The sequence below is a fragment of the Dasypus novemcinctus genome, chromosome 19, assembly GCF_030445035.2.
Source record: "Dasypus novemcinctus isolate mDasNov1 chromosome 19, mDasNov1.1.hap2, whole genome shotgun sequence".
NCBI classification, from domain to species: Eukaryota; Metazoa; Chordata; class Mammalia; order Cingulata; family Dasypodidae; genus Dasypus; species Dasypus novemcinctus.
This window is the reverse complement of record NC_080691.1, coordinates 20,207,431-20,217,162: the sequence shown is the minus strand read 5'-3', so window position 1 is coordinate 20,217,162 and position 9,732 is coordinate 20,207,431.

The following is a 9,732-nucleotide window of genomic DNA, read 5'->3' as shown; positions in this document are numbered from 1 at the left end:
GTGTCAGCTCTCCGTGTGTGCAGCACCATTCCTGGGCAGGCTGCACTTTCTTTCGCACTGGGCTGCTCTCCTTATGGGGCACACTCCTTGCGCATGGGGCTCCCCTATGCGGGGGACACCCCTGCGTGGCAGGGCACTCCTTGCGTGCATCAGCACAGTGCGTGGGCCAGCTCCACACGGGTCAAGGGGGCCCGGGGTTTGAACCACGGACCTCCCATGTGGTAGATGGACGCCCTAACCACTGGGCCAAGTCCGCCACTTTCTTTTCTAATTATTAAGCTTGTCTTCACAAAAGTTTTAGACCACGGTAATTCATATATACAATATACGATACTCCCACATGTTTAACATCAGACACTTTGTCAAAATCAGGGTTTTTTAAAGACTGAGTTAGAGAAGTGGGTTTGGCTCAACTGATAGAGTCTGCCTACCACATGGGAGGTCCAGGGTTCAAACCCAGGGCCTCCTGACCCACGCACAGTGCTGATGTGGGCAAAGAGTGCCGTGCCACGCAGGGGTGCTTCCTGCATAGGGGAGCCCCACATGCAAGGAGTGCGCTCTGCAAGGAGACCTGCCCCATGCGAGAAAAGCACAGCTTGCCCAGGAATGGCACTGCACACACAGACAGCTGATGCAGCAAGATGATGCAACAAAGAGACACAGATTCCCAGTGCCTCTGACAAGATCGCAAGCAGACACAGAAGAATACACAGTGAATGGACAGAGAGAGCAGACCATGAGGTGGAGGAAGATTTAAAAAAAAAAGATTGAGTTAGTTAAAGTGCACCAGATTACTTGGAGGGCAGAGAGTGGGGAGGCAGAGATACCAGGAAATAGGAAGCTTTATTAGTGGTCCAGATGTCAGGGCTTGGTGAGTGTTACAAGAAATGTGAAAAATAAGCAGAGATTTTTGAGACACTCTAAAAGAAGTTTCTACTGTATGGATTGAGCAGTTGAAGGTTAGATTGAGATTTTGATTTTAGCTGACTGGGCAAACAGCACTGCTCTGGAAAGAAATCTTTTGGGTGGCCATGTAATCTGTCACCCAGACTCTTGAGCATGAATGAGTGTGTTATTATTAATGATTCAGGGAGAAGCGGACTTTGGTCCAGTGGTTAGGGCGTCCGTCTACCACATGGGAGGTCCGCGGTTCAAACCCTGGGCCTCCTTGACCCGTGTGCAGCTGGCCCATGCACAGTGCTGATGCATGCAGGGAGTGCCCTGCCACGCAGGGGTGTCCCCCACATAGGGGAGCCCCATGTGCAAGGAGTGTGCCCCCTAAGGAGAGCTGCCCAGCGCGAAAGAAAGTGCAGCCTGCCCAAGAATGGTGCTGCCCACACGGAGAGCTGACACAACAAGATGATGCAACAAGAAACACAGATTACCTTGCCGCTGACAACAACAGAAGCGGACAAAGAAGGAGATGCAGCAAATAGACACAGAGAACAGACAACCAGGGCAGGGGAAAGAAGAGAGGAATAAATAAATAAATAAATCTTTTTTAAAAATTAATGATACTGGGATAGCAAACTACCTAGAAATAGGTAGTTGGGCTAGGTGTCCTTTGGAAGGGGAGTGGAAGATGAGTCCAGTTCTGAGCACACTTAGTTTGAGGGGGCAGCTGTCTTCTCCATAGGGTTCACCAGTGGGCAACGAGAAGAGAACGTGAAAGATCAGGACTGGAAATAAAGACACGAGACATGCAGCATCAGAAGATAGAATCTGATCTTTGGTACAAATCAGGAAGGCATGAGTCTGAGAATGAAGGGGTTAATCGTTACAGCTGGGGGCACTGAGAGGAGTCTCTTGGAAGGGGTTGTTAAAAGTATTAAAATCTCCAGAAACTTTTTTGTATCGCAATTGAACTCTGACAGGAGCAAGCCGTCTTGACTTTGCCTTTGTACCCGAAAGTGTTACTTATTCCATCTTTACTTGTCTGAACACCTCATTTGTAAAATGCCAAGTTGGACATTTTGGAGCCCCGGGCTATGTTGCCTTGCCAGTCACCTTTACTGAAAAGAGGGAAAAATAATAGGAAAGATGGCTGTATTTATTCCCTCCGGTGGTTAGGGCAAATTCTGTGTCTTGAAGTCACTTTTCCACTGAAAGGAAGGATAGCATTGCCAGGAGATAGTTAAGGGATATTAAGTAACACTTCCCTTCAAGCAATTTACAAGTGTTGTGTTTTTCACCTTGTACAAAAGACAGATCTAAGAAAAATGTCTAATGCGACTGGGGAGGGTTTTCGTTCTTAGGAAGTGGCTGGACGTTAGTAATGAACTCAAGTGGAGCAGAACATTTAAATTTATAAATTGTTCCTCTAACCTATTGGATTCACCACTCGCCGTTTCCTGTCATTCTGCATCTGTTAATGGCTTACTTAGAGGTTAACCCCAGCTGCATGGCAGCTCAAGGCAATTACCATCAGGAGGCTCAGTTTCCTCACTCATAAAATGAAGAATGGAAACAAGAGAATGTTTAAAGTCTCTTCCAGTTCCAAAAATTACAATTTCAGAAGATGAGTTTCACCAGGAAGAGGGAGTCTTATCCTTTTGGATATATGTCTTTGAGGTGTCCTTTGAAAAAATAATAAAATGAATATGGTCTAACCAACATAAAATGAGTGGGGCTTTACAATGAATGACATCTATCCTATTTTTGGTTAAGTGGTTTTGTTTTTTTTAAAGATTTATTTTTTATTTTTTTCTCTCTCCTTCCCTGCCCCCCCCCACCGTTGTTTGCTCTCTATGTCTATTTGCTATGTTTTTCTATGTCCACTTGTATTGTCAGTGGCATTGGGAATTTGTCTCTTTTTGTTGCATCATCTTGCTGCATCAGCTTTCCATGTGTGCGGTGGGACTCCTGAGCAGATTGCATTTTTTTCGCATTGGGCAGCTCTCCTTATGGCTTGCACTCCTTGCACGTGGGGCTCCCCTACGTGGGGGACACCCCTGCGTGGCACGGCACTCCTTGCGTGCATCAGCACTGCGCATGGGCCAGCTCACCACACGGGTCAGGAGGCCCTGGGTTTGAACCCTGGGCCTCCCATTGTGGTAGGTGGATGGTCTATCTGTTGAGCCAAATCCACTTCCTGATTAAGTGGTTTTAAAAGTGCTTATAAAAAAATTTCCAGGAGAGGTAGACCCTCCTTTGCCTATAAATATATTTTTTCCCTATAAATATTTTGCTCCATATATTCCCTGTGTGGGTTTATCAACCCCCCAGGCATATTTTAGCTTTATAGTAATTATCAACTTTGCTCCTACTATTTAGCCACTGACATGTTATCCTTCATTCATACCTGTGTACAAACATGTTCTTATTTCTCCCATCTTTAAAAAAAAAGCCTCTTTTTTCTACTTCCCCATCTATCTCCCTCCTTCACTGTAAAATAGGACTTTTCAACATTTTTGACTACTTGTTGGTGTGGTTCTGTGCATTGTAGGATGCTAGCATCCCTGGTCTTTACCCACCAGATGCCAGTAAAACCCTCCACCTGCCCTCTCCCCTAATCCCCCCCGTCTACAGACACTGTCAAATGTCCTCTAAGGACCCAAATCGCTCCTAGTTGAGAACTGCTGCTTCTCCACAAAACTCAAAAGATCTCTCTACTGTCAACCAAGAGTTTTATATGTGGCAAAATTAACTTTCACAAATGAAGGAGAGGGGGAATGGATGTGACTCAAGCGACTCGGCACCGGCCTCCCACTTGGGAGGTCCCGGGTTTGGTTCCTGGTGCCTCCTGAGGAAGATGAGCAGACAACAAGCAGGCAGATGAGGGAGCCATCTGGGGGGTGGGGGACAGGGTGGGATAAAAACAAAAATGAAGGAGGAAGCAGATGTGGCTCAGTGACAGAGCTTCTGCCTACCATATGGGAGGACCTGGGTTTGATCCCTGGGGCCTCCTGGTGAAAAAGAAGAAGAGAAAGTGTGCTCGTGTGGCAAGCCAGTGCCCCTGTGAGTGCCCATGTGGTGAGCCAGTGCCCGCACGAGTGCCCACACGGGGGCCTGCGTGGTGAGCCAGTGCCCCATGCAAGTGAGTCACGCAGCAAGTTGATGACGCGTCAAAAGAGAGACAAGGGGAGAGTCAAGGTGAAGTGCAGCAGAAACCAGGAACTGAGGTGACACAATTGACAGGGAAACTCTCTCCCTATCAGAGGTCTCCAGGATCGAATCCCAGTGAATCCTAGAGGAGAGAAAATGAGAAGACAACACAGACAGCAAAAACAGCAGGGTGGGAGGAGGGGAAGGGGGAAAAATAAATAAATCTTTTAACAAAAAAGTGAAGGAGAAAGGCCGAAATAAAAGGACACTAGATAGTAACTCGACATAAGAAGAAAAAGCAAACCTTGTTAAAGGTAACTACGTAAGTAAATATAAAATCTGGTATTATTATCAACCATGTGGGATCTAAGCCCCCTCTTGATATAGAGGTGGAGTGGACATCACCAACCCAGGGTCCACAGGATGGAGAATAAAGTATGGGCTAGAGTGAAAAAAAAAAATCTGGTATTATTGTACTTTTGGTGTGTAACTGCTTTTCTCCCCTATATGACATAGGCAAATGTGAAAAAAAAATATTTAAAATGTACATTAATGGGTATAGAATATATAAAGATATAATCTGAAACACTAACAATGTAAAGGAGGAGGGATGGAGATATACAGGAGTAGAGAGTTTGTATATTACTAAAACTAGGTTGGTACTAATTGAACAAAATTGTTATTAGTTTAAAGTGTTAATGGTAGGGAAGCGGATGTCGCTGCAAGCAGTTGGGTGCCTGCCAACCACATGGGAGGTCCCAAGTTCAGTTCCTGGTGCCTCTTAAAAGAGAAGACAAGCAGACATAGAGAACACACAGCAAAATGGACACAGAGAGCAGACAGCAAGCACAAACAACAGGGCAGGGTGGGGAGAAATTAATAAAGTAAATCTAAAAAAAAGAAATCAGTAGCAGAAGAAAAACTGGAAAATTAACAAATATGTGGAAATCAAATCACATACTATTAAACAACCAATGGGCCAAAGAAGAAATCACAAGGGAAGTTAGGGAATATCTTGAGATGAATGAAATGAAAATACAATTTACCAAAACTTATGGGATGTAATGAAGGCAGTGCTCAGAGGGAATTTATAGCTCTAAATGCCTATATTTTAAAAAAAGAAGAAAGGGGGAGCAGATGTAGCTAGTGATTGAGCACCTGCTTCCCACATATGAGTCTTGGTTTCAACCCTGGTATCTCCAAAAAAAAGAAAGAAAGACCATAAATCAATAACCTAATACTACACCTAAAAAAAAAGCTAGAACAAAGTTAGTGGAAGGAAAGAAATAGTAAAGATTAGAGCAGAGATAAATGAAATAGCTAATAGAAAAAACTGGAATCAAAACCAAAACTTGGTTTTGAAAAAAATCAATAAAATCAACCAACTTTTAGACTGACTGACAAAAAGAGAGGACACAAGTAATTAAGATCAGGAATGAAAGTGGGAACATTACTACCAACCTTACAAAAGTAAAAAGAATTATACAATGTTAGTATGGATAATTATGTACCAACACATTTATAAAATCTCAATGAGGGAAGCGGACTTGGACCAGTGGTTAGGGCGTCTGCCTACCACATGGGAGGTCTGCGGTTCAAACCCCGGGCCTCCTTGACCTTTGTGGAGATGGCCCACACGCAGTGCTGATGTGTGCAAGGAGTGCTGTGCCACACAGGAGTGTCCCCACGTAGGGGAGCCCTATGTGCAAGGAGTGCACCCCGTAAGGAGAGCCGCTCAGTGCAAAAGAAAGTTCAGCCTGCCCAGGAATGGCACCGCACACACGGAGAGCTGACACAATAAGATGACGCAACAAAAAAGAAACACAGGTTCCCGTGCCGCTGACAACAACAGAAGCGGACAAAGAAGAATATGCAGGAAATAGACACAGAGAACAGACAACTGGGGTGGGGGGGGGGAGGAGAGAAAAATAAATAAATAAAAATAAAATAAAATAAAATAAAACCTCAATGAAATGGAAAGATTCCTAGAAACATACAAATTATTTAATCTGACAGAAGAGGAAAATCTCAACAGACCTATAGCAACTAAATAGATTGAATCAGTAATGAAAAACTTCCCGACAACAAAAAGTCCAGGACCAGATAGTTTCACTGCTGAATTTTACTCAACATTTTACCAAACATTTGGTGTTTACAAACACCAATCCTTCTCAAACTCTTCCAAAAAAGAGGAGGAATTACTTGCTCACTCATTGTATGAGACCAACATTACCCTGATACCAAAACAGATAAAGATAGCACAAGAAAAGAAAATTACAGATCAATATCCCATATGAATATGAATGCAAAAATCATCAACAATGTACTGACAAACAAATCACACAGTTAATTAAAAGTATTATATATGATGACCAAGTGGAATTTACTACAAGAATGTGAAGGTATTCCAACATAAGAAAATTAATCAACATAATATGCTACATCAATAGAATGAAGATTTAAAAAAACAAACCCACATGATCATCGCAATAGAGGCAGAAAAGGAATTTAACAAATCCAACATCCTTTCATGATAAAAATACTCAGAAAACTAGGAATAGAAGGGACCTTTCTCAACAAGATAAAAGGCACTTATGAAAAACCTGCAGCAAATATACTCAATGGTGAAAGACTGAAAGCTTTCCCCCTATCATCAGGAATAAGAAAAAGGATGAAGGATGCCCATTGTCACCAGTTACTCCACATTGTACTGAAAGTTCTAGTCAGAGGAATCGGGCATGAAAAAGAAATAAAAGGCATTCAGATTGGAAAGGAAGAAGTCAAACTATTCTTATTTGCAGATGATATGGTCCAATATATACAAAATCCCAAAGAATTACAAGAAAGTTACTAGAACTAATAAATGAATTCAGCAAAGTTGTAGGAATACAAGGTAAACATGCTGAAGTCAGTTAGGTTTCCATATACCAGTAAAGAACAATCTGAAAAGGAATCAAGAAAACAGTTCCATTGACCATAGCATCTAAAAGAATAAAATAGGTGGTGGACTTGGCCCAGTGGTTAGGGCGTCCGTCTACCACATGGGAGGTCTGCGGTTCAGACCCCGGGCCTCCTTGACCCATGTGCAGCTGGTCCATGCGCAGTGCTGATGCACACAAGGAGTGCCGTGCCACGCAGGGGTGTCCCCCGCATAGGGGAGCCCCACCCGCAAGGAGTGCGCCCCATAAGGAGAGCCGCCCAGTGCGAAAAAAAGTGCAGCCTGCCCAGGAATGGTGCTGCACACATGGAGAGCTGACACAGCAAGATGATGCACCAAAAAGACACAGATTCCCATGCCGCTGACAACAACAGAAGCGGACGAAGAAGACGCAGCAAATAGACACAGAGAGCAGACAACTGGGGGAAGGGGAGAGAAATAAATAAGTAAATAAATCTTAAAAAAAAAAAAAGAATAAAATACTTAGGAATAAATTTAACCAAGGAGGTAAAAGGCTTATACACTGAAAACTACAAAACATTGCTGAAAGAAATTAAAGAAGACCTAAATAAATGGTAAGACATCTTATGTTCATGGATCGGAAGACTCAGAATTGTGAGATGTCAATACTGGCACACCCACTAAGATGCCTAGTATTAAAAAAATCTGAAAATAACAAGTGTTGACAAGGATGCAGAGTAATAGGAATCCTCAAACATTGTTGGTCGGCATGTAAAATGGTGTGGTAGCTGTAGAAAACATTTTGTCGTTCTTCAGAAAATTACCATAGAATTACCAGATGACATGGTGTGGTGGTTTGGAGCTGTATGAATCCTAGAAAATATGTTCTTAAGCATAATCCATTACTATGGCTTTGAACCCACGGTAAGCAGGACCTTTTGATGAAATTTCTTCAGTTAAGGTGTGGCCCAACTCAATCAGGGTGGGTCTTAATCCTATTACTGGAGGCCTTTATAAGCAGAATGAAATTCAGAGAGAGAGAGCCAGGGGCAGCAAGAAGCTGAAGTTTAATGGAATCCGGAAGAGAAGGGAGAGGCCAGGAGAGGCTACCATGTGCATTGCATGTGACAGAAGCTCAAGACCAATGACCACCGGCTGTCAGCCCCAGAACACCACAGTCTTCAGGGAGAAAGCATTGCCTTGATGATGCCTTGATTTGGCCTTTTTCCTAATCTCAAAACCATGAGCCATTAAATTCCCATTGCTTGAGCTGACCCATTGCATGGTATTATATTTGCTTGAGGAGCTAAGGAAACTAAAACCCTCAGCAATTCCACTCCCAGGTATATACCCCAAAGAACTGAAAGCAGGGACTTGAACAGATATTTGTACATCAATGTTTATCACAGCATTATTTACAATAGATAAAAGGTGGAAGCAACCTAACTGTCCGTCAACAGATGAATGGATAATAAAATGTGGTATATCTATACAATGGAATATTATTCAGCCATTGATAGAAATGAAGTACTGATACATGCTACAACATAGATGAAACTTGAAGACATCACGTTGAGTGACGTGAGCCTGACATAAAAAGGCACGTATTGTATATTTCTTAAAAGAAATACTTACAATAAGCAAATTCATAGAGACAGAAAACAGAATAGTGATTACCAGGGGTAGTGGTAGGAGAGGATAAGGAGTTATTGCTAAATGATGATGAAAATAGTCTGAAAATAGTGGTGAAACTTACACAGTATTGTAAGGAATTGTCCACTTAAAATGGTTAAAATAATTTTTTATATTATGTGTATTATCTCAGTTTTAAAAACACTTTTTTAAAAAAAGAATACTAAGTAGCAAAGATGGGATTTGAACTTGGGCAGGCTGGTGCCCACATCTGCCCTCTTCACCACAATGTAATGACACTTACGAAGGACAATGTAAAGTATACATGCATCTCCACCACTTAACTTTATCAGCTCTTATCGTTTTGCCACAGTTGAAGCTCCTGTTCATGCTTTCCTCTGCTCATTCCCACCCACCTTTCCTACCGGTGATCTCTATCCCAATTGGTGGTTATCATTTCCATGAATTTCTTTATGCTTTTCTAAAAGTGTACATATCCATAAACAGTATATAGTATTGTCTTAAATATTTTAAAATTGTATTTAAATGATAGCACAGAATAACATAAACATGAAACATTTAATTACCACCCTGGCTCTTCTGTGCATTTGAGTTTGTGACCCAATGTATTTAGCCACTGTGTAATCAAGGAATTTGGAGTCAGAACATCTGATTCCAAGTCAAGCAGGCACAAAATTTAACTGAGGCGGCCTCAGTTTCTCCATGTGTAAAAAGATAATAATTCAACCTGATGGATTGTTTTATGAGCATCCAAAGCAACAAGTGGTATAAAACTTTTGTAAAATGTTAAATGTGCTAGATATAAGAAACAAAGATTAGTTTAGTTTTCACATAAAGGAAGAAAATAATGATTAATGTAACCTGGCAGCCTACTGCCTCAGTCTCCCACTCCCGGGTTAAACAGCAACAAAGGAAACCAGCTTAAGCCAGTCCTATAAGCAATAAAAAGATGCCCAAGAAAGAGCTAAGTCAATACCAATTGAACACTAAATTCCATTCCTTATTTGACAAAGGGGAGCAGGTAAAAACTAAAGTGGTTGGAATGTGATGGGGGAAGTGGTTAATCACAAACTTTTGCGTGGGAAAATTAGATCTTCTCGGATAGGCTGTAACTTCTGAAGTATCCAATCTATGGA